The sequence below is a fragment of the Squalius cephalus genome, assembly GCF_949319135.1.
Source record: "Squalius cephalus genome assembly, chromosome: 2".
Classification (NCBI taxonomy): Eukaryota; Metazoa; Chordata; class Actinopteri; order Cypriniformes; family Leuciscidae; genus Squalius; species Squalius cephalus.
The window spans coordinates 55,181,616-55,206,846 of NC_137123.1; positions in this window are offsets into that span (position 1 = coordinate 55,181,616).

The window sequence follows — 25,231 nt, forward strand, 5'->3', positions numbered from 1 at the left end:
GGATTGAGGGAATTTGTTTGCACAGTTATGGATATGGATTGGGTATATAAATTAGGCCTAAAGGCTGCTTGATGATTTTTAAAATATGAATGATACATTTTTGTGTTTTTTTTTCTTTACCTATTATGTCAACAGGCTTATATTTCACACAGTAGTTCATATTGTAATAATTAAATGCAATTAACACTTTTTTTTTTTTACATTCCCTGAAAATCAATAAACTGATTCAATAAACAGATGTGTTGACACATGTTGGGTCCAACTGTTATTATTGCTTCTAATACTCTGTATATGTATTATTTATTATAAAAATAAGCCTTAGATCATCATTTTCAAAATTACCAAAACCTGCTGCAGGGTCCGATGTAGGCCTGACAAAAAAGGTACGAAATCCTCAAATACATTTTATCCAAGAGCTTTCATGAAAAACAGATCACTCCCAGTGTCTACACTGACAAAAATGTGATTTATCTTTGAGTGAAGATTAACGAAAGTCTTATGAGTTTGGAGGATGAGTAAATGATGACAATTTTTTCATTTTTGGGTGAACTAACCCTTTAAGTCTGATGTCACTGTTTCGTTTTGTTATTCAAAAGCTCCATCAGATGCCAAAAGCAAAGGACTTCCAAAGACATACATGTACAGCCATTCACTGCCATTATAAAGCTTGGAAGAGCCAGGACATTTTTTTAATATAACTCCGATTGTTTTAGCTGAAAGAAGAATGTCATACACGGATGGCTTCAGGGTGAGTAAATCATGGGCTAATTTTCATTTTTGGGTGAACTATCCCTTTAATGTTTTATCTCATTACAGAGTTAGGGTGCAGTCACATTAAAGGGGTGATGAACTGAGAAATCAAAGTTTCCTTGAGCTTTTGACATATAAGAGATCATCATACTATAATAATATCCTGTAAGTTTCAGAACTGAAAACTACCTTGTTAGTACAATAAAAGCTTTTATAGACATCAGGCTCAGCAAACGACTCGTTTTTCAAAGTGGGGAACAATGACGTCAAAGAGGATAAAACACCGCCTCCACAAAAGAAGATCAACGCCTACTTCAACACGGCCTGTTTAGCCCCGCCCACCGATTCGCCCAAACATGCTAAATAACATAGGACGACATGATGATTGCTAAACCGCATCGAGCTACTTCCAAGCAATAAACATGCTGTTTACTAAATATTGTGCAGCGCCTGTTTGTGGAAGAAGACAGTCATAAGCTTCCTTCGGATTCCAGCATGGTTAAACTTTATTAAATCAGTCAATCACAATTTCCCGACACGGATCTGCCAGCAACATGTAAGTAACCATGTGTATTCTAATGCCTGATCTGCGATCAGTGATTTCGGTGTAATTATTCAAGTTCAGATATTTCTCTTAAAATCGTTCAATACTGTTTATGCATCAGTGACTAAACGATCAACTTCACATAATTTCTCGTAGTATTATGAAAATAATCTTTTTTTAAACTGTTATTAAATTATATAGCCTAGCCTACAGAAAGCGATCAAAGAACGATCCCTTTCGCCCAAGCTGTCAATCAAACAGCACAGCGCGAGCCGCGAGAGCTTATCTGGACACTTACCAAACTCGTGATGACATAATGACACTGTTACACTACACAACGAAGCTCTTACTGTGTACTCACATCGTGTTTGCATTGTGATTTGGTGTAAGCATTTGTGAGAGTGCAAAAATTGCGTTGCAATGATAAGATCTTTATTCACGCGATCAACAGACTGTCTGTCATCTGCTCAGTGCTCATCATGCTGCAACCTTTCATGTGATGGAATAGATTTAAATATAATGCTTTAAACGATACTTTTCACGATTTGTTAATCTCGATAGCTGTAATAGTAAAAACGTAGTAAAAGTTTTCGAGAGAGTTCCTGTAATACTAGCTATTTCATTGCAAGCATGTCAGCCAATCACAGCAGTGGGCGTTTACACTGCAGTCTCACAGCAGACACGCCCCTTAAAACGGAGCGTTCAAATCTGAGGCAGAAATCAGGCTTGGAAAAATGGCTTTTATTTATAAATTATGACAATTTTTTATGTAAAAATCATACTAACATTATAAGGGCACCCCAGGGAACATTATAAAATAATAAAACAATCCAGTTCATGACCCCTTTAACTGTTCTTCTGCAAATTTTCGATCCACACATTCAGGAATTTTGTGTTTGGTACATTTTTTTTAAAGTTTGTCACTCAAATTTTCCAGATTGACTCAACAGATTGCTGATTGAAAATGACTTCTGAGTGAGCTGTGCTTCATCAACGCTATCTCACGACCAATTCGTACGAATTCGTACGAATGATAAAAAGTTGGCTAATTCGTACTAATTCGTACGACCTAGCTCGTACGAATTTGTACGATTTGTCTAAACCCACGTGATGGGTAGGTTTAGGGGCGGGGTCAGGGGTAGGTAATTCGTATGAATTCACACGAATTGGCCAATTCGTAAAATATGTACGATTTTGCAAAAATCGTACTAATTCGTACGAGCCAGGTCGTATGAATTCGTACGAATAAGCCACCTCGTAGAATTTGTACGTTTTCCCGTGAGATCGGGCTCGCTTCATCCATTACGTTGACAATTACCATATCCATTACATCCATCACTGTTGACAATTAACCTTTTTGCCCACGTCATTACACTGAATTTTTTACAAATGTGACCACACCTTTACTCCGTTGCAACATAAATATGCAAAAAATATACATAAAATATTCACAAGAGAAATTGTTAGGTAATAATTAAGTCAGAAAAGTGAAAAGTTGCCGTATTGTTTTCTTTCAGGCTTCTGTTTTCATCCCTGTTTCAACTTGTATTTCAGCATACTATGCCAAGATCCCTGCAAGGTACAAATTGTATTGTTAGTCATGTTATTAAAGTGAAAATTGAGAAAATAAAAATAACTTCCTCAACCTTGTGACATTCCAAGCCTGTTTGCCCTGCAGAGTTTAGCTCCAACCCTGATCAGATACACCTGACCAAGTTAATCAAGTTCTTCAGGATCACTAGAAATTCACAGGTAGGTGAGTTTGATTCAAACTCTGCAGGGCAGTGGCCCTCCAGGGGCTCGTTCTTCGTACGTTGCTTATTACATCCGAGATCAAATGACACATCCAAGATGATATCATCGTGCTAATCATGATCCGGCTAATTGGGTTCTTCGAACTCACCTGTTGTTTATGATTAGTATCGCTGGATTGAGTTATCTGAGATAACTGCGCGTTCATGCGCTGGCTTAAAAGGGGATATCGATCGTAGAAACATTGATCAGCAACGCTGCTATTGGCTGTTCAGCGTGGCCAAAGAGCGCGCACAGTTTTTCTCCTCAACAGAGCAAGATAGTCGAAGTTTATTCGGAATTTTAATGTTTAATCAAAACGCCAGGGAACACCTCAAAGTCTGCAAAAGCCAGGAGAGAGGGCTGGCAAAAAGTAGCAGACAATTTAAATCTGTTAGAAGTGGCCATGTTAGATGTTTTTATCACTTATTAGCCTTTTTTGTATTTTAATAATTGCATAATTAGGCTACTTTGTTCATTTTAATGTCAGAGTCACCACACTAGAACATGGGAACAAATAAAAGTGAAGTACAAAAATATTCTACACAGCCTAATGGTAATTTTTAGTTATATTATAGTCTCTTCTCTTCTATAAAAGGCACTGTTAAATAAATGGTTGTCTGTTTATAAAAGCAACCAAGAAAAAGGCTGAAAAAAGAAAAGATCTTAGTAGCCTACACTGTAAAATAATTGTACAAATATTGCTGCATTAAATGAAGGTCGCATTAAAAGTAATGATGAATTGCTTTGACTTGTGAAAGTGAAAACTGATAAACTTATATTAATGTAAAAATATTTTGCCATGAGTTATTGATCACATTTTCCCGAGTGTAGTTCATTGTAATGACATTGTGTTTTCCTCTTTTGTGCACTTTTACATAATACACCAACACTTGTATCTGTTCCCAAGAAAGTGGTGGCTGAAATATGTGCAGTAAGTGGACATTCTCTAACTTTCCAAAGGAAAGAAAGTATAAGACTTTGTAATGTCGATTTGTTTCCATTGCACTGGACAGTGAATAAACCCTCTCAGATAACTGTCATATGGAGGAACTAGCCTACCTGCAAGTGCATAAATAACTTTACTTCATTTATACTTGTATGCTTTATGGCTGCAATATAAGTTGCAGGATTCCACATCTACAGAAAGGCCTACAGAAGAGTCTGCACAGACAGAGGAGACATAGGCCTACAGGTGGGCAGTGTATAGCCAACTTTTCCTTTTTATTTGTTGCATGAGGCATGTGTCTAATATCTTGTTGCAGGCACTTGACCACTGGCTTTTCTTTACAAAGAACAATTGAAATAAAACTCAAGGAACTAAGCATATTTGTCTTTTATTAAACATTTAATGAAAAGTGTTGTGTAATATGGCACATGCAACAATGCCACAGGTCCTGTCAGGTGTGCAACCCTCAGACTTTTCAGACACTGAAATCTTCCCTTTAGTTAGCCAAAGTTCATTTCATTGTGTGCCCTTGTCCTGGCTAGAGCTGCATTGTAACTGGTTTGGGTCAGGGAATGGGGTCATAAAACACCTGTCTGCAGGAACATGTCATAATCACCTATGAAAAATGCAGTTCTGTTAGGATCAATAAGTGTATGTAATACAGTGAGCTTGATATTTAATTGTGGAACTTTCCTTACCACTTTCAAATAATGTGCAGGAATGTGAATCTCTGAAAATTCTTAAGTCATGCACAGATCCTGACCTTTTTGCTTTCACATTTGTGATTATGGAAGATTTGTCAACTGCCTTTTTTTTTATTTGATATAATATTATTAATCTGGAATATTAAGAATCCCAATTGTAACTGGGCTGCACATTTACATTGTGAACCCCCTTTCTGTTCACATAATCCCCCTTTCTGTTCACATAATCCCCTTCATTGAGGCCTTGATGGCAGCCTATAGTCTATGGTATCAATCACGTTAGTGAAGCCTGAGTGACATACTGTAATCGGCATGGTCATGATTGTATGATCTTCATAAAAAATGATGATAGCCTAAAAAAAAATTTGCTTTAAAAAAAACTGCTTTACAACATTGGGTCTAAAGTGGCTTGGAAATGCCAAAAAAAAAAAAAAAAAAAAAACTGTTTTTTAAACCTAAAAGCGCCAGGTAAACTCCAAATGACACGACAGACAGCCCTTTCCATCAACTTCTCCGCATCTCCAATAGTGTAAAGGAAACTCGCAAATAATCTTAGGGCAATGCAAACAGTTTGTGCTGTATTTAAAGCCAGACTCCGACAAGTCGAAAATAAATGTGCGTTTCCAACAATTTAATAATGTAAACGACAATCTCACGAGTCACGAGAAAGAAAAAAAAAACATCTCAGAAAGTGCACTATCGCGCTGCGCTGGACTTCCCGCATCAGATCCGCTTATGAAGCCGGGATCTAATCCTGTTTACATGAAATAAGCCTGCTCCCGAGCAGGTTTGAGCTTGCGCATGTGTTGCTATGACAGCAAGTCCAGGATGAGCTTCGAAGAACCAAACGATCCAAGATCATGCCAAATCGTCAACAATCAAATCCAGCTAACTGAGTTAGCGACGTACGAAGAACGAGCCCCAGGACTGGATTTGAGGAACCCAGTCTTTGGTTATGTTAGGGGGGCCCAAAAATCTGTTTTACCTGTCAAAATATGAGGTAATAATGTGAGGTAAATCCGGCCCTGAGCACCACCCTTATAATTTACCTTGGTTGCAACTAACACTGAAGAAATGTGTTTTTTTTTTTTTTTTGGCAGATATGTACGGAAGTACGGAAGTACAGAAGCCCTGAACCGCAACGTAAAAAAAAAAAAAAAAATGTAAAAAAAAAAAAAAAAAAGTATGTGTAAAAAAAAAAAAAAATTATGTAAAAAAAAAAAAAAAAGCTATCATTTCGAGATTAAAGTCGAAATGTTTCGAGAATAAAGTCTTCCGTAGAAGTTGTGTGTGTGCTTGCCGTTATTTCACATTGCCGCACAGGCATTCATGCGTGTGCGTGCGTGTGTGTGTAAACTGGATCTACACAAAATAATAGCTTTTTACTTTTATCTGGGCTTTCAACAAAGGGATATTCTACAGGTCTACCAACATGACATTAGGCTATAGGACTTTATAAAATATACTGTCAGACTGGATCAAGATATCCAGCTTTATGAATGAATGAATGAATGCGTGAATGAGGCATTTATATAGCGCTTTCATATGTCTACTGTAGGCCTACACTTAAAAGCGCTTTACAATCATTTCAGGGAATCTTTCCAGTGGTTATTATATTTGAGGAAATCACGGGATCCGGTCAAATGATTGGATACAGAATGATGCACTTAAAATGTATCCAGAACGTACGGTGCCTATTATAGACGGCAGTTCGACTTCACAAGCGCATGTATTTACACACACACACACACGCACTCACACGTGTGAAATAACGGCAAGCACACACACACAACTTCTACGGAAGACTTTATTCTCGAAACATTTCGACTTTAATCTCGAAACATTTCGAATTTAATCTCGAAACATTTCGACTTTAATCTCGAAATGATAGCTTTTTTTTTCTTTTTTTTTACATAATTATTTTTTTTTTTACATACTTTTTTTTTTTTACACATACTTTTTTTTTTTTTTACAGATTTTTTTTTTTTTTTTACGTTGCGGTTCAGGGCTTCCGTAGGAATATGTATGTGGTTTACAATATTTTTATTAAAAATTCTATAGTTTATTATTACTATTTATTTATTTTAAAGACAATATACACATGGTAATGAGGAGCATGGTTTTATCTCTGACTGCCATGATCTTACAGTTAAATAGAACTACAGTTAAAACTCTGGATTCTAAGAACTGTAAATTTCATTAGGTCAGTTAAAGATTTAATTTACATAACAGCTTTAAAGCCTTTATCCATGAATTAAGGACAGATTTTTCTCTTTAAATGTTTTAGTTAGTTTTAGTTTCATTGACTCTTCGTTTGTATTTATTAATTTCTGTTTTCCTTAGTCTAGATTCCTGCCACTCTTTAGTTCCTGGTGACTGTGATTAGTTGGTTTGGTTCAGCTGTGTTCATCTCGTTATCTGTGTGTTCCTTTGAGTTTGTCCGGTCTTGTTTCAATTTGTGAGCGTGTATGTTTGTGTACTGCTACCTTCTGGATTATTATATTAAACCTTGTATTGGCACTTTAGTCGCCTACGCCTACACACACACGTTACACCCAAATGTCATCATTTACATTCCAAACCTGATTGACTGTCTTTTTGTGGAACATGGTAATCAGTTTTTATTTATTTAACTTTTTTATCCATACAATAGAAGTCAAAGCATGTCAAACTAAACTGGTTTGTTATAACATTCTTTAAATATAATTATTTTGTTTCACAAAAGAGAAAAAAGTCATACAGGTTTGGAATGACATGTGGGTCTGAAGTCTTGTGCATTTTACAACGGGTGAATCTCCAGTTGTCACTGGTGATTGTCGTTTGAACCTTTCTGGATCCGCCATCAAATTGGTAAGTTTAATTATATCAAGTGGTGTGAGAAAAGGCTATAAATCTCCACCTCCAACATCCTCACACAATATAGACTACTAGCCGAGACACCTTTATGTGTACAGATGTGATGTAATGATCTGTGAGACAAAGGGCCCTGCTGGCTAATTAACATTCGACCTCCCCCATACGGCCTCACTTCCTCTCAGAGTCACATGAGAACATGGTTTAATGTGAATGTTTATCATTGACTGTTATGTTGTTTGGTGTCATTTGAAATGTCTCAAAGTGAGTAGTACAGATATCTCATATCCAGATAGAGAAAATAAAAGGTAATAAGTTTTATAGAAGTTTAGGGAAAACTGGTTAAGCCAGTTGAGGGTGTTCTCCCCCATGTCACCTGGTCAAAGAGGATAAATGAAGGTGTGCTCCCTGGCTCTAGCTCTCTTTTTGGCTGGACGTGGATTGAATAGGTGGTCTCTCTCTCTCTCTCTCTCTCTCTCTCTCTCTCTCTCTCTCTCTCTCTCTCTCTCTCTCTCTCTCTCTCTCTCTCTCTCCCTCTCCCTCTCCCTCCCTCCAATTCAAATGAGCTTTATTGGCATGACTGTGTAAAATAGCACAATATTGCCAAAGCAATAGACATATACAAACATATACGTACAGGTAGATAAATAAAAGTGAAAAAAAAAAATATATATATATATATTTTTTTTTTTACATTTCCATATTATGCATAAATATATCACAATGAAAAAAAATTAAATAAAAATAAGTACAGAGAGCAGTTTAAGGGGAGAGGGTTCAGCCCTTGTCCCTCATATGATGGCAGGAAGACACATACTGCGCTGCCAGGAGAACACACTCTTCTTTCTCTCCCAGAATATAAGACAGTTTGTCTATGAGGCTCGCTTGTTGGAATTGGGGTAAAATCTGTGCTATTAGTGTGAAATAAGAGTCTCTGATGTGTTTATACTTGCTGCACACGGTGAGGAAGTGCAGCTCATCCTCTACGACTCCATCAGTGCAGTGTGAACACAGTCTGAGCTCTCTGGCTCTCCAGCTCGGCTTGTGCCGGCCCGTCTCCACACACAGACTGTGGTCACTAATGCGATACCTCGTCAGGAGCTTTCTCTGACCATAATTACTGATATCGGTCAGGTATGGGGCCAATTTATAATCAGACTTTATTTTGTGGAAGTATTTTAATTTATTTACTTGTGTGACCTTTATCTGCCAATCTTGTATGTATTCTTCTTTGGTTATGTTCCCTATTTCTTTTACTTTTGCGTGTCTGAACTGAATTGTTGGATTAAGTTGGTGTTTTTCCACTAAATGTTGCATGGGGTCGCTCTCGGGGTGTCCTGCCCTGTATCTGAGAGCGCAGTGATGGTAACTCTCTGACTGCGCGTCTGATAGATGGAACCAGAACTTTGCGGCTCTCTTCTGGATCTCAGATAGGAGAGGGAATCTGCCTAATTCTGCCCGGCAACCCAGACTCGGAGCGTTTCTGTGAGTTCCCAGGATGTTCTTGCAGAACTCAAGGTGGAAAGTTTCAACAGGGGTTTTGTCCCAGGAATCGTAATTTAGTTTAAATTTGGGGCCCCAGATTTCACAGCCGTAAAGAAGGATGGGTTTGATGATGCTGTCAAAGATTTTCAGCCACAGTTTAATGGGTGGGTTAAATTTGAACAGGGGTTTTCTTATACTGTAATAAGCCCTACGTGCTTTATCAGTCAGATCTTTCATTGCAGTGTCAAACTTTCCAGAAGCTGAGATTGTCAGACCCAAATAATTATAACAGGTGACATGATTAAGAATTGTTCCCCCAAGTGTAAATGTGTATTTGTTGTCAGTAAGGCGAGGTTTTTTCTGGAAGATCATGATTTTGGACTTGTCCATGTTTATGGGTAAGGCCCAGTCGCTGCTGTACTCCTCCAGAAGCGAGAGGCTTTGGTGCAGACCCTCTTCATGAGGAGACAGCAGCAGGAGATCGTCAGCGTACAGGAGGCTTTTGATTTCTCTGTCCTCGAGGGTCAGGCCAGGACAAGAGGACTTCTCAAGTGTTGATGCCAATTCATTAATATAGATATTAAATAGAGTCGGGCTGAGGCTGCTGCCTTGACGGACTCCTTTCGTTTGACTGAAATAATCAGTACGTTAATAATCAGTCTCTCTCTCTCTCTCTCTCTCTCTCCTCTCTCCTCTCTCTCTCTCTCTCTCTCTCTCTCTGATACAAGCTGGGTAAGATTATTTGGTGTAACCAATGTATAACCATGTTCTAGATATTTGAATTGATTGTGGAACTGATATCTGAAATATTAAATTGTTACATGTGATTATTCTAACTGATTTTGACATTGTTCATTTAATGGTTAAAAGGAATAGTCAAACATTCGCTCACTTTAAGTGAGGCACAGATATTATTAAAACCTTTCATTTATGGAGTCAGATGAAATAACAAGAGAATACATGATTAATGTATTGCAAATTTAACCAACCAATACTTTGCATGAGTGAGGACAGAACACGTGATAACCTTCCCCGTGTATTGGCGAACCAGCTTTGGACCAATATATCGGGCCTTACAAAGCCAACATGCAAACTATCGCAAATCAAAGTGAAAGTAAGTCGCAGACGCTCAACACACAATCATCTTCATTAAAATTAAAGAAACAAAATGGTTTGACCAGTGCTGTTGCCACTCTCTCCTATTGTGGTCTTTCATTTTGAAATTAACTGATCAATAAAATGCAGCTCATAGCCTATTGGTTGCCTTCGGTGACGTCATCTCTTGAATATGTTGAATATTAATTTCTTTATTTTATATGCAAAAAAAAAAAAAAAAAAAAAAAAAAAAATCGCCCACAAGCAAAAGTGGCTTAAACCTCCTTTGTTTTCCTCTTAACTCTCGTTTCATCACTCAGGCTTATAAATAACAAGAAAATGCATTTCTCTAAATGTATTATGATAAACTATTCAAAGATATTTAACCTTGTCACTGTGCCAGTAACCATAACAATAAATAAACACATATACAATTCAACAACACATGAAACAAAGCTTTAGTCAAACTTGTTCTAGTAATCACATATTTACAGGCGCTGAACCGCACATCCTACTGCCATCTCAACACAGCTGTGCCAAATCTTTAAAAAGCTTTATTTGGATGAATCAGACCACTGTGCCCACCTTCACCTGTCTTTGCAGTCCATCATGTCCCTCATTGCTGCAGTCAGAACCTGTGAGGCTCTCTCAACGGCAAACACTTAGCCTTTGGCATGCTGAAAACACACTGGTGCTCTATTTTCTTCATGGTGGCGCTGTGCTTGCTTCACAATCTGAGGCAAATAAGGGCAGGTGGAGTGATGGAGGGTCTTATCCATGGCACTGTCCCATTTCCATTATGCTGCTGTGTCTCCTCATCAAACTATAAAATTGACTATATGTGCGCGGAGAGGACCAGCCTGCCGCATCACATACTTGCTGCAAGGGGGCGCCTCTTGCTAAAGCCCTGGAGGATGCCATCCCCTGGTAGAATGAGCCCTAACGCCCAGAAGCGAAGCTTGACACGCTTCACAGGCTAGGGAGATGACATCCCTCAACCACTGCGACATAGTTTGCTTTGTGGCGGCCGCCCCCCGGTTACGGCCCTCATGACAAATGAACAGCTGCTCTGATTTACGCCACTGGCTTGTGCAGTGGACGTAAATATGAAAAGCACGACCTGGACACAGTAAGCAGAGTCTCTCCTGCTCCGGCATTGTGAACGGCAGAGGACAGAAGGCTTCAAGAATGACCGGATGTATGGTCAAAAATGGGACTTTCAGAAGGTAGTCGGGGTGAGGGTGCAAAATAGCCTTGGCCAGTCCCCGGCAAAGTCTAACCAGGATGGCGAAACTGTCAGAGCCTGCAAATCCCTAATTCTCTTTAGTGACGAGATAGCCATAAGGAAAAACCATCTTACTGTATGAGTCAGAAGCTTGACTGGCGCTGTGACTGGGTTATCGACTAGCCCTTCAACGACCACGGCTAAGTCCCAAGAGGAAACTTTCACTCTGATGGGAGGCCTCAGTCTCCTAGCTCTATGAATGAAACGGGCAATCAGAGGGTGTTTTCCCACTAAAACACCGTCAATCAGAGCGTGGCAAGCCGAGATGGCGGCCACAAAAACTCTGAAAGTAGCAGGACATGCCTGCTGACAGCTTCTCCAGCAGAAACTCCAACACTGTAACAATCTGGCAGTGAACTGGGTCTGCATGGTGTATAGTGCACCACCTTTAAAAGACACGCCACTTAAGGGTGTACATTCGTCTGGTGGAGGGAGCCCTAGCATTGGCACCAGAATGGTCTCTATTACATCCGCTGAAAGTCCAGCCTTTCTTACCCGGTCTTAACTTGCTGCTTTGTAAAATCTTTCCTAGATCTGACTGACCACATCGGGGTCGAGTTTCTTATTCCCTTGTGTGACCTCCTGTCTGGACAATAGATCTGCTCCCACACTCATTCTCCCAGGAATGTAAACCGCCCTGAGGGACAGGAACTTTTCCTGAGCCAAAAGCAGAACCTGCTACACTAGTTTGTTCAAATGGCGCAAACGCAGTCCACCCTTTATACAAGCGACTACTGCCGTGTTGTTCACCTGCACCAGGACATGGTAGCCCCTTAACTGCCAGAGGCAGTATTTCAGGGCCAGAAATACAGCCATCAATTCGAGGCAACTGATGTGCCAATCGAGATGACGGCCTCTCCAGACCCCTTGTGCTGGACGGCCATCTAAGACCTCTCCCCAGCCTGTTAGATAAGCGTCTGTTGTTAGCATCCTGCAACGACAACACGCACCTAGTGTGGGACCCAAGGTGAGGAACCGGTGTCTGAGCCATATAGAAAGGTTATGAAGCTCGTGGCGCGTAACCCTTATTTGCCTTTGGGTACTGGCCCTTAGATGAAATATCCTGGCTTTGAGCCACAACTGAAACGGTCTCATATGCAGAAGGCCCAAAGGTAGGCAAGGCAAGGCAAGGCAAGTTTATTTATATAGCACATTTCATACACAATGGCAATTCAAAGTGCTTTACATAGAAGAAATTAAAATAATAAAAGAAATAAGAATAATTAAAACAGTTTAGAAAAATAGAATAAAATACAGTACAAACATTCGGACGAACAGTGGCACAGTGCTCATTCAGTAAATGCATAGCTAAACAGATGTGTTTTGAGTCTGGATTTGAAAGTGACTACAGTAGGAGCACGTCTGATCTCCTCTGGAAGCTGGTTCCAGCTGCGGCTGGCATAATAGCTAAAAGCGGACTCGCCATGCTTAGAGTGAACCCTTGGTATTTCTAGCTGATATGATCCTAATGATCTGAGTGATCTGTTGGGTTTATATTCTGTGAGCATATCTGCAATGTATTGAGGTCCTAGGCCATTAAATGATTTATATACCAGTAATAATACTTTAAAATCAATCCTAAATTTAACTGGGAGCCAGTGTAAAGACCTGAGGACTGGTGTGATATGTTCATATTTTCTGGTTCTGCTCAGAATCCTGGCGGCAGCGTTCTGTATGAGCTGCAACTGTCTTATGGTCTTTTTGGGAAGGCCAGTGAGGAGTCCATTACAATAATCCACCCTGCTGGTGATGAAAGCATGAACAAGTTTCTCTAAGTCTTGTCTGGAAACAAAGCATCTAATTCTTGCAATATTTTTCAGATGATAGTATGCTGATTTAGTTATTGCTTTGACATGACTACTGAAACTAAGGTCTGACTCTAGTGACACACCGAGATTCCTGACTTGATTTTTAGTTGTTTGACCCCTAGAGTGAAGGTATGCGTTCACCTTGAGAACTTCATCTTTGTTTCCGAACGCAATGACTTCAGTTTTGTCTTTGTTTAACTGAAGAAAGTTTTGACACATCCAACTGTTGACTTCGTCAATGCATTGGCACAGGGAGTCAATTGGGCTATAATCGTTAGGCGATAGGGCTAAGTAGATCTGTGTGTCGTCTGCATAGCTGTGGTAAGCAATTTGGTTCTTTCTCATTATTTGGCTCATTGGGAGCATATACAGGTTGAACAGGAGTGGCGCAAGAATTGAGCCTTGAGGGACTCCGCATGTCATGGATGTCCACTCAGACTTATGATCTCCTATACTCACATAATAACCTCTCCCATCTAAGTATGACCTGAACCATTTTAGGACTATCCCAGAAAGCCCCACCCAGTTTTCCAGCCTGTCAAGAAGTATGTTATGATCGACAGTCAAATGCAGCACTAAGGTCAAGTAGTACCAGCACTGATAATTTGCCTGAATCAGTATTTAAGCGAATATCGTTTATTATCTTTATGAGGGCTGTCTCTGTGCTGTGGTGTGGTCGGAAACCAGACTGAAAATTGTCAAAGGATCCATTCAAGCTCAAGAATTTGTTCAGCTGATTGAAGACAACTTTTTCAATGATCTTGCCTATGAAAGGAAGATTTGAGATCGGTCTATAGTTGCTTAATATGGTCTTATCCAGATTGCTCTTTTTCAGGAGGGGCTTGACAATTGCAGTTTTCAGGGAGTTTGGAAAACTCCCAGAGCGAAGTGAGACATTTACCACTTCTAGAAGATCTGCTTCTAAACTGTTTAACACACTTTTGAAAAATGATGTGGGAAGTGTGTCAAGAGCACAGGTTGATGTTTTAAGGTGCTGTACAGTTTCTTCCAAAATTTTGCCATCAATTTCTTTGAAATCAGACATAGTAACTAATTTCTCAGGTGGTTTGATCTGTCTGACCTCAGTGCAACTCAAGGATGTGCTGATCACCTTTCTGATATTACTGATTTTCTCAGAGAAGAACGAAGCAAACTCACTACACTTGTTCACTGAGAGCATTTCACTGGGAATCTGGCTTGGAGGGTTTGTCAGTCTCTCTACAGTAGCAAAAAGAGTGCGTGTGTTGTTTAAATTGCTGTTTATAATATTTGAGAAGAAAGTCTGTCTAGCTTTGCCTAGTTCCATATTAAAAGCATGAAGGCTGTCTTTGTAGATGTTATAATGGACTACAAGTTTAGTCTTCCGCCACATGCGCTCTACTTTTCTGCATTGTCTTTTCATATTTTGCACTGCTGTTGAGTTTCTCCAAGGTGCTTTTTGTCTGCCACTCTTCTTCCTGACTTTCACAGGAGCAATATCATCAATTATACCTTTAACTTTTGAGTTAAAAGAATCAAGGAGAAAATCAACAGAGTCTGCAGATATGCTTGGTGTTAAGGATATAGCCTTCATAAATAGTACACTAGTGTTCTCATTTAAGCATCTCTTCTTGACAGACACAGATCTAGCTTCAGTGGCAGGAGAGATCAATATATCAAAGAAAATACAGAAATGATCAGACAGTGCTACATCCTTAATAACAATTAATGAAATGTTTAGACCCTTACTGATAAGTAAATCTAGAGTGTGTCCACGATTGTGTGTGGGTCCATGTACATGCTGAGTCAGATCAAAAGTTTTTAAAACAGTTTTGATTTCTTCTGCCATATTGTTCTCTGCACAATCTATGTGAATGTTAAAATCTCCTGCAATGGCAAAACAGTCAAACTCTGAGGTAATTGTTGATAACAGTTCTGTAAAGTCCTCAGTGAAGGCTGGAGAGTATTTTGGAGGCCTGTAAATAATGATAAGTAAAATGCGTGGAGCACCTTTCAACACAATACCCAGATATTCGAAAGAAGGGTAATTCCCAAATGATATTTGCTTACATTGATAGATATCTTTAAAAAGAGCAGCTAGACCCCCACCTCTCTTAACAGCTCTGCAGACACTCATAAAAGTAAAGTTAGGAGGGGCTGCTTCATTGAGGATTGTTGCACTGCAACTGGCTTCTAGCCAGGTTTCATTTAGAAGCATAAAATCCAGGTTGTTTGTGGTTATTAAATCGTTGACTAGAAGTGATTTATTTTTAAGTGAACGAATGTTTAAAAGTGCTAACTTAACAGTCTTACTTTTTGTCCCCACATCAATCTTACTTTGACGTGTAATAGGCACCAGATTAGTTAGGTTTGCTGCACGGCTATTGAAGGCCTTAGATTTTCTATCTTGTAATAAAACAGCAATAGAGAAAGATACAGGCACACTGGGTTCCCGCTTGTTCTGTAAACATTTGAGAAAGTTACTGTTATCAGAGCGGGGACCCAAAACACATCACTGAGAGCTGGTATCAGTTGTTTTTGGTTCACCTCGAGCAGATGGAGGAGGGTGTGGGCCCTGGCGTTGTGGCAGAGGCCGAAGAGCTCTCACAGGAGGAGGGGGAGGGCGAGCTGGGCCCGCAGGCTTGGGTGGTAATGGTGCCTGTCGTTTTTTGGTTGGTATCTGGGGGCTCGCAGCAAAAGAGTGGGATAGTCTGGTTCCAGCATGCACCAGTTCTTCCATTTTCTGTGAGAAGCACAGAAGTGGCGATGCTGGAGAGAGAGATAGCGTGTCTGGTGAAAGGGGCTGTTGCTCTGGTGTTATAGGAGGTTGTGATATGCTGTCCTGGCTTCCCTGGCTGTTTTCCCGGAAGTCGTCATTGGGTGCTGAATCTTCAAGCAGTTCTGATAAGTCTCTCTGTGGGCAGGGCTCAGCTGAGATTGTGTCCGTGAGCAGAGGTTGTTGTGGCGGAGTGGTGTTATCATTGTCCTTGTGTGATATGTCAACCGCATGTCCATTTTGCTGTTGAAGTGAAGTCCCGTGGTCATTCATACTGTGTCCAGGTGTGTGTGTGCCGTTCAGATTGACTGGATTGGCACAAACTGCAGAAGGATGTATGAGGGAGAAGTAGAAATTGTCCTTTAACACTCTTGAACCAAGTTTGTTTGGGTGATGGCCATCCCGATGAAAAAGTTGTCTCTGACTCCAGAAAAGATTGAAATTGTCAATGAAGTTTACTCCTTTTATATTGCAGGTTTTTTGCAGCCATGTATTTAGCCCAAGCAACCGTGAAAACCTGTTTGTTCCTCTTGCTGGGAGAGGTCCACTGATGAATGTTTGAACTTTCAGTCTTTTAAGTGTTTCAAAAAGTTCATTAAAATCCTTCTTAAGGAGTTCTGACTGCTCTTTATGAATATCATTCTTCCCCACATGTATGATGAGTCGATTTGCAGTCTTATGTTTCATCAGAATGTTCTGAAGTTCCCTGTTTACATCAGAAGTTGTTGCTTGTGGAAGGCAGCATGTAGTTGTATCACTGCTGCTAATGTTTCTGATTGTGGAGTCCCCCACTATCAGAGTCCTGGGCTCGGCTGCGCTCTGAGCTGAGTGCCGCTGTCTGCTCGACCTTGAGCGCCAGTTAGCATCAGTGTTAGCTACTGGCCCATTCAGTCTGTGTTCGATCACATTCATCACATTTGGGGATTCCTCATTTACATTCATTAGTACTTCAAATCTGTTCTCAAGATGTATAAGCGGTGGTAGGAGACCAGTGTTTGCAATCCTTGTCAGAGCTGTATCTGGGGTAGAGGATGCTACTGCGGCAATATGTGATGCTCGTGACAATCTGATGTCTCGAGTGCCTTTGGGTCTCGCTCCCTGTTTGTGCCATCGATTAGTAAGTCGATCGGCTTGTTTCTCTACCTGTCGAGGAGCACTAGTTTCATGGGACTCACCGGTATGCTGAGGGTGTCCATGACGAAGCTCTGTTGTGTGCTCCGTCTGGTTTGGTGGTCCCGTAAGTAACTTTGTTTCGAGAACTGCAATCCTTTGTAAAAGTCTGTGGCAGTTAGTGCAGCAAGTAGATTCTTGAACCTGAAGAGGCATTTTCTCTTATCCGTATGAATGTAGGCAGTTGTGTTTTCCTTTCCCGGAATGTAAGCTGGTCGGGTAAAAGAATTCTGCGTTTTTGTAGTAATCCAAACTTTGTTGTCTGAGCACTGTGGTGTTTGCTGAAGTTAAAATTAGGTGATAAAAGGAAATAAAATATAAAAATATAGGAGATAAAATGTAAAAGCGATAGAGCAAAGCGCGGAGCAGTAAGCAAGAGCGTCCGAACAGTAGCTGAGCAGGAAGTCGAAAGGTATCACCATGGACGCAGTTGCCATAAGTGACGGAGTGTAATCTCCTGACCTAGCCTGATATTTTTGATGGACTAGATGGACTAGAGTTTGAAAATGAGCTAGGACGAAATCTTGATGTCGTAGCGCAAGCTCTTGAGACTGGGCCAGTATCAGCCAGTCATCTATGTAATTCAAAATGCTGATGCCCCTGAGTCGCATTTGTGTGTGTGCGGGGTGAAAAGGCTATAGGCCGAATGGAAGAACCCGATTTTGGTAAGCTTCAACCCCAAGAGTGAACCTCAGGAACTTCCAGTGTCTTGCCAGGATTTCTATGTGAAAATTTGAAGTCGATTTTGTCAAACCAATCTTTGTGCTGAATTTGAGACACAATAACTTTGAATCTATTAAACTCGAATCTACTGAGTGAGAGATTCAGACCACGAAGGTCCAGAATTGGACGCAACCTCCATCTTTTTTGGGAACCAGAAAATAACGGCTGTAATAACATGACTGTCTGTCTGGAGGGGGAACATGTTACACGCGAGCCCCGTGATTTCATCGCAGAGGACATGCAGGCTCGCTCTTGTCTGATATATGCCAGTTTAGTTAATCCAATGCTACTGTGGCTAAAAGTTTTAATCTTCTTCAATTAGAATTTACTCCTGAAAATAACCGGATAGCCTAATGCATTTTTTCACATTTGTACCCTTTTAGTTAAAAAGTCTTACATTTATTCTGCAAAATAGTTCAGTTTGGTTAAATCAATGCTGCTGTAAAGCTCCATGTTTAATCTTCTTCAAGTATAATTTACTCCTGAAAATAACCTGATAATACAAATGATGCATTTTGAAACATTTTGGGTCCAGTTTGTATTATATCTAAAACACATGCATATGTAGGCTTACATGTATTATTTAGTAAAAAAAAGAAGAAGAAAAGAGCATGACATGATCATCCTGCACATCTTATATCTTAGAGCTTGAGGCAGGCCTGATCTGAAGCAGGGTTTCATGCTCAAAGACACAACACCAAACTCATTACTGAGGTACTGCAGTACCAAAGTTTAGCCAATGGATGGCGCACTATACCTACTGATCTGTTCACAGTGATAAACTATCACCAAACTGCCATTAACCCACCTATGGGATTTTATTTATCCATAAAATGGCTGAATTAAGCTCCCTGTAGGGAGTACATCCTTCATCCTACATCCTTGTAGGGTGTTCATTTTTAATACCAATATATATTACAATTTTGTTCAAAACTTAGCCTTGACTTGCTGAAACTTATTTTTCAGACCAGATGTTTCTTATCATCACCAGATGTCAAATAACAAACAAGTCTGTACTTCAATCAAATGATTAGAAAATCAATACAGTCAGAGGTACATTAGAGTGGAAGGGCGTATTTTATCTGTTCATTCACTGCTTTATCACATTTTAGACAAGAGCTTGGCTAATGAAAAAGCTTTCAGGCTAATTAGCATAGTATGAGTTCTTTTTGTGAACCTTTTTATGAGCCATTCTGCATGTGATTCTCTCACTCCATGTGTGAGTTAGTGTGCGCTCATGTGAATGCACGTGTGAAATGCACCACCTAAATATGGCTTTTTAAAGCCTCCTAGTCAGGCATAACTCCCGTGACCACAACAAATACATTTTTAAAATTAAAAATGAATATGCTCCAGTCCTCTCTTGTGGTCAGGCCTTAATGGCATTTTCATCATGTTCTTAGAACCATCATTATATGACTGCACAGACACACTTTCACTCCCTGTCTGCAGGTCAAATACCAGCTTGGTGTGACCCAAGGGTGACGTACAGCATGGCATGATTACAGTTCATGCACTGCAGAGGTGCAAAGTGCATCTGTTAGTAACAACTGGCTTAGAAAGACTGTGTTAAAATAAAAAGCCCTTTCCTGAATCTGATATATTTTGCACAGTTGCAATGCAAGATGATCCTAAAGATAAATAAATTCAGATATGATCTATTTCTGATTTATGTCTTTTTTATATAAATTCATATTAAAATGAAAGAATTCATATACAAATCAGAATCACTGTAAGTCTTATTGGTATTGAGTAATAGAATTTTGAACACACTAAAAAAGGGGAAAAAAAACTTTCCTCCTAAATTTTGTTTTGTAAACATGCCTGAAGATAACTATAGCTGGGAGCTATTAGCTGGAAAACACAATGGGATCACAGCATGAAGCCTTACCAAGCCCAATTTAAAATTTGATAACAATACCTTAGAAAATTAGTGTTTTACTAATTTACTAATTAATTACTAGTGTTTAAGTTTATGTCTAGGCGCTTCCAAAAAAAAGGCCACTTGGAGACTCCAAATGACCCTTTGTTACCATAGACACATAAAATGCTGCTATTCTTGAATGCTTTACTGTACAGTAATACATTTGGGCTCTAATGAAAGGTTACACAGAGTTATTCTATTCCTTATCCAGATTTACTGTCAATATATATACATATACATTGGCATGGTTTTATTTCAGTTAGCCTAATAGCTGGTTTGATTTGCATTGAGAGATGATCTTATGGTAAGTACTCCATGCCAGTCTCTAGGTATGGTGAAGGCTATGTGATGATGTGGGGCTATTTTAATTCCAAAGGCCAAGGGAACTTTATCAGGATGCATAGTATCCTGGATCCATGAAGTAACTGGCCTTTAAAAATAAAAATCTGCCTGCCTCTATGGGAATTTAACATAGGGGTGTCCATACTTATGCACCCTGTATTTTAAGGAAAAACATTTATTTATTTACGATACATTATTCATTCACAAAGAAAATTGGTGTCCTTAAAGGTTGGATTTTTCCTCATTTTTTTAAGGCATTAAGTTCAATTTCCAAAAGATGATTTTTTTTTATTCCTCTTTTTAGTCAACTTTAGCATGGGTGTCTAAACTTATGCATAGACAGGTCAAAAGTTTGGAAACATTACTTTTTTTAGATTTTTGAAAGAAGTCTCTAATGCTTATCAAGGCTGTGTTTATTTGATCAAAAATACAGAAAAAAAGAGTAATATTGTGAAATATTATTACAACTTAAAATAATAGTTTTCTATTTGAATATACTTTTAAAAAATTATTTATTCCTGTGATGCAAAGCTACATTTTCAGCATCATTACTCCAGTCTTCAGTGTCACATGTGACATCCAGTCTATCACATGATCCTTTAGAAATCATTCTAATATTCTGATTTATTATGAGTGTTGGAAACAGTTCTGCTGCCTAATATATTTGATGAATAAAAGGTTAAAAAGAACTGCATTTATTCAAAATAAAAAATATATTAAAATATTTTTAATAATATAAATCTTCTTTACTATCACTTTTTATCAATTTAACACATCCTTGCTGAATAAAAGTATTGATATATTTCAAAAAAAGAAAGAAAAAAAAATTACTGACACCAAATCAAATTACTGACCAGTAGTGTATATTGTTGTTACAAAAGATTTCTATTTTTAAAAAATATTTCTTTTTTTTTTTTTTTTTTTTTTTTATTCATCAAAGTATCCTAAAAAAGTATCACAGGTTATGAAAAAATATTAAGCAGAATCATCATATTAGAATGATTTCTAAAGGATCATGTGATAGACTGGAGTAATGATCCTGAAAATTCAGCTTTGCATCACAGAAATAAATGATAATTTAAAGTATAATAAATTGAAAACCAATTATTTTAAATTGTAATAATATATCACAATATTACAATATTTTTTCCTGTATTTTTGATCAAATAAATGCAGGCTTGATGAGCAGAAGAAACGTCTTTCAAAAACATTAAAAATAGTAATGTTTCCAAACTTTTGACCTGTAGAGTGTGTGTGTGCGTGTGTGTGCGTGTGTGCGTGTGTGCGTGCGTGCGTGCGTGCGTGCGAGTCAAACTATTGTTCCAAATTTTATGATTATGTTTTTCTTTGGTTATTGAACCTCTCTGGGAAGGTGACGGATGGGACTCCTCTCTTGATGAGGTGCTGTCATCATGTCCCTGTAGTATATTGCTTTCTGCTGACTAACTCCCAGTCTTCATCCAGTTCAATGTCAAATGATTGTTTGTGATATAAAAAAAACAAAGAAAGAAATCATTTACACAACATTTACATCTTTTATGTATTCTACTATGTTATACATGCTCACACGCATGTAAACAGAAACAACCAGGCACACCAGTGCATGAGCGCACACACATATATATAAACCCGTGCATGAACACACAAACATAAAACCATGCATGAACACACACACACACACACACACACACACAAACTTAAAAGAGTGCATGAACACACACACACACACACACACAAACACACACACACACACACACTGTTACGAACCCCTGTTGTTTAAATGCTCGTCTTGAAAGGGTTCAGCAACATAAAAGGAGACGCAATGCAAAGAGCAGTTTAAAACATTTATTAAGACTAATAAATGACTGCACAAACTCACGTCTCTCGATTCTTTTTTCTCTCCACATGTAAACACACATTTACTCTACACTAAAGTCAACACAGACATAACAAACACTAACAAAGTGAAACAAAATAGTAGCACAAACTACAAAGAACACAGCTTGGGTTGACCAGCGGCTAGGCATCATGACGCGCACGGAGTTCACCGTCGCGTGCCTCACCCTCCTTCACACTCCACTTATATGCTCAGCACGAGCCATCAGAGCAACAGGCCACAGGTGCGCAAGGGCGGAGCCTACACTCAGAAAGAAACCCCAATTAGAAAACAAACCAAACATACAAAAATACACAGGCAACACCCATAAGACTGAGGCCGTAACAACACACACACACAAACATATAAACCCTTGCACAAACAAACACACGGACACAAATATTTACACCTGTGCATGAGCGCCTAACACCAAACACACATACATTCACTCAAGCAACAAAAACACAACAGAAGTTAGCAGGAAAATCTCAAAACACAAACGTATTCCTCAGTATACAAAGTAAAATATGTTATATAATAAAACACTTGTTGAGAGTGATGTCTCCCTCCCTATCCAAAAACATCTCTCCAAGAGTCACATATGCCATGTACACTTTACGCACGCTGCACAGGTCACCATAAAACTTTGCGCTCGCATTTCTGTGGTCCATAAGTTGATTCGTCCCAATAAAACGGCATATCAATCTTTTCAGAAGTTTTTTCATTGGCTATCAGCTAAGCCAGTCATTTGCAAACTCTGAAGCAACTGGATCTATCTATTGTCCCTCAAAGAGAAGGAGGGACCATCCCCCATCCTATACGCGCTGCTTGGCTAATGCTGCCTGGTCCAACCTCTTGCATGAACCGATTGGCACAAATTAGCTGTCAATCAAAAGTTCAGGTCAGCGGCCATTTTGACATAAAAAAATCTGTAATGTTTAAATATGAAAATGATCTAGACCAGTGTTTCCCAAACTTTTTGCAGCATGCACCCCTTTCTAGTGTTTGACACCTGTCAAGCACCCCCACCAACTTACTCCAGTTAAATATCACATTTTTAAACACAAGAACTAAACAGAAATATTGGTAACACTTTATTTTACGGTGCCCTTGATACAGAGTAATTACTTAATTAGGTACTTAGTAATAGACGTTGTAATAACATGTAACAAAATGTACTTAACATGTAACTAAGTTATGGAACAGCCTGTACTTACAGATTGTAATGACACACATGTAATAGGCAGCTACTGTTACACATGTGTAACAAGCCGAGTTGGGTAAGGTTTATAGATACACATGAAGTACACTTAAGTACATTCTTGATACACTTTATTTTACGTAGCTTATACCTGTGTAATATTATGTAATTAGGAAACTACTGCATGCATTTAAGCTGTGAACTAGTGAGTTCAATCAAACTAAGGCAGAGATGGATAAGGTATGTATACACAAAGTACACTTAAGTACATTTTTGATGCACTTTATTTTACGTAGCTTATACCTGTGTAATATTTTGTAATTGCAATGTAATTAGGAAGCTAATGCATGTATTTAAGCTATGAACTAGTGGGTTAATTCAGATGGATAACATATGTAGATACACAGGAAGTGCACTTAAGGACAATCTTGATACACTTTATTTTATGTTACATACAAGTAATGCTACAGAACATACACATTTACCATGTGTAACTGCAGACCTTATAGCCTAACATATTTAAGTACTTGTTGTTACATTGTGTTATACTAAGTACTTTCTTACATAATTACAGTGTACCAAGTCCGTAACACGTATGTAACAGACTCGGCTTGTTACACATGTGTAACAGTAGCTGCCTATTACATGTGCGTAATTACAATCTGTAAGTACAGGCTGTTCCATAACTTAGTTACATGTTAAGTACATTTTGTTACATGTTATTACAAAGTCTATTACTAAGTAATTAATTAAGTAATTACTCTGTATCAAGGGCACCATAAAATAAAGTGTTACCGAAATATTCACTGTATATTAGAAAACATCAAAATTTCATTCAAAAACAGTTATAAATAAAAAAACATTACAATTGCTTACCTTTTTAGTGAAATGACATGTTTGCTCACAGATCATCAAAATTCAGGGTAATGGATGACAGTTTTACTCTCAAATCATTCTCGGCATCTAGTCTTTGTGGATGTTTGGTTTTCAACGATGTCAGTGCAGAAAAGCCTGCCTCTTATAAGTATGTGGTTGCAAAGGGCATCAACACTTTAAGTGCTAGCTTTGACAATCCTGGATACTCCATCATTGCTGAAGCCCAGAAATCCACCAGTGACTTATTTTTAAAAAGTATGTAAAGTCTCCGATCAGATGATAACTCAAGTAACTGTTCTTGCTCTTGAAATGAGAGATGTGGGATTGGTGTAGTGACATCAAAAGGATTCCGAATCCTGAGATTCGTCAATGGGGGGGAAGTAAGTCCGCAGATTTTGGCTGAACTAATTGAGGTGTTCAATTGTGATGCCTTTGACACAATCACTTAGCACAGCTTCCCGGGATTGCAAAAATTCAGAAAGCAGAGGAAATCACTGGAGTTTGTGTTTATCCAGTTGGCCCAGAAAAGTAGCTTTTTAATAACTGCTTCAACTTTGTCCTGGGTGTTGAAAATGGTGGTACTAAGACCCTGCAGACTTAAGTTAATTCAGAATGAAAAATATGTCTGCCAGATATGCCAGCTTCTGAAGCCAGATGTTGTCTTGCAAGCATGAAGACAAGTGAAACGGGTTATAAACAAAAAATTCATGATCTTCACATCTGAGCTCAAAAATCCTTGCTAAGGCCTTTCCACGTGATAACCAGCACACTTCTGTGTGCAGTAGAAGTGTTTCGTGTTTTGTTGCATTTAGTGCGAAAAATCTTTGAATTTAACGGATGAGCCTTGATGAAGATGACGATTTTCATAACTTCATGACAAAAGTTCATCTGGCATGTTTTTCGTTTCTGGGGCCTCTCGGTGGATGCAGCAGTACACCGAGGAAACTGATGGTGCGACTTTTCGGATGAGAGCGACGTCTCCTTTGTGCCTCCCCGTCATTGATTCACTCCAAACCAGTCTATTTTGATTGCTCTGAAAAAGCTATCCATCAAATTAAAAATATCTTCCCCTGTTGAAAGTGTGATAAGGGGAAGGCAAA